Below are 1,857 nucleotides of genomic sequence, written 5' to 3' on the forward strand. Positions count from 1 at the left end.
AGGGCTTGAACTTGCTTGGATCGGCCATTGAGGCGAGCCACAGAGAGGCCATGATCTATCGTTTTAAAGAGGAGAAGGCAAAAAATGATCTTGCTCGCATGCGAGACGAGATGTTGGCGCGAGACGCTCAACTCGCTTGTGATCATGCCAGGGCCGTTCGTAGGGCGGAATGGAAGGGCAAGAGGGAAATTGTTGAGGTGATGAAGACGGGAATCTTAAGGGCGCTTTCAACTTTCTGGGCGACTTCCGTGAGTGTCGCGGCTCTGTTGGGAGCCTTTGGAAGACGCAGGCGGATGACTACGTTTTCGAGAGGGAGATGGAGTTAATGAAGGATGGCATGAAGGATCATGCTCATGCTGAGACGCTCATTCCTCGAATCGATGGGAAGATTCAGGGATTCTGGGATCCCGTCCCGGTTTCTCCTGATACCGTAGAAACCACGACTGATTTTGCCGGTGACGATGAGGAAGTGAACTATCCCGCGGATGCATTCGGAAGCTTCCTTGTCCGGGAATTTTAACTTTGATCTGTGAGTGTTTTGACGGGAAGAAGTTTTTCCCTTATCTAGTTTTTAGTGGCCGAGTGTGGCCTTTGTTCATATATGTCTGGCCAAGTGTGGCCTTCGAACTTTGTATGGGCCAGTTTTGGTCGTTTTATCGGGACTGGCCGTTGGTGGCTTTGAACCCCTACCGCTATGCGGTTTATATAATGGATGTTTTTTGAGTTACTGTGTTTCGAGTGGGTTTGAAGTAAACATGAGTTGTCGTCTTATATTTAACTTCGTTCGAAGATCAAAAGAGTGATCAAGTTGCGTTTGTTTAAGACGGCTGATGTGTTCGTCGGGGCCAATCGATGAACGGAGTGTAAGATTTGTAGTGGTCGCGTTCGGACAATTTCTTCGTATCATCTCGATTTTTAACTTGGCGACGTCTCGCAGTTATTTCGAAGACTATACGTATATTTTCGGTGCTGAAGTGAGATTGTTTTGCGATTTTGGGCCGTACGAGGCCGCTGGCAAGAGTATTAACGTTTGTAAATTTTCTAGGCGTGTTTTGAGACTTTTGCAAGTGTCTTAAAAAGGAGCAACGCATATTGGTCGCAAAAAGTTTCGAAATCTCTATAGAATTCGATTACGATAACGCATCTTTTCCTATGTCGCCGTGCTGACCGCCGTGATCGTGATGATCGTGGCTGGGTCAGTATTTTCTTCCGGATGTTCCGGTTGAGTTGTAGTGTCGGCTTCGGACTCATGTTGAGTTTCGACACCCGAAGCGTCTGCGTCAGCAGGCGATGTTAAATCGTCTTTTTCGAAGCGTTGTCGGTCAAAGATTTATCAATCTTCGTGCGTTTGTGATTTGTCGTTGTAGAGGTCGTCGTCTGTCTTAACTTGTGCTCCGCGAGGAAGCACATTCGCGACTGTTTCTGACATCCCCAGATAGCTGCGACTCCATTTGGGGTCGGAAATTTGACACCCAGGTGGTACGTCGATGGAACGGCTTGCATAGCGTTGAGCCATGGGGTTCCCATGATCACGTTGTAGATGGCAGGATGATCGACTACCGCAAACTCGACGATTTTTGTGATCTCCTTGGCCATGACTGGTAGCTGAATCGATCCGAGGGTCATCGATACTTCGCCTGAAAAGCTCGTGAGCGGTTTCGGAGTTGGAGTTACTTCTCATCCGATTGAGAGTGTCGTGGAAGATTACATTGATCGTGCTTCCCGTGTGAATGAGTACTCTTCCGACTTCCAGATCTCATATGACGAGGTCTATGACGAGCGGATCGCAGTGAGGTTGATCGATCCCGCTGGCTTCCTCCTTTGTGAAGGTGATTGAGCAGTTCTGATCATCTCGGG

Source organism: Brassica oleracea, unplaced genomic scaffold (assembly GCF_000695525.1).
Source record: "Brassica oleracea var. oleracea cultivar TO1000 unplaced genomic scaffold, BOL UnpScaffold01053, whole genome shotgun sequence".
Classification (NCBI taxonomy): Eukaryota; Viridiplantae; Streptophyta; class Magnoliopsida; order Brassicales; family Brassicaceae; genus Brassica; species Brassica oleracea.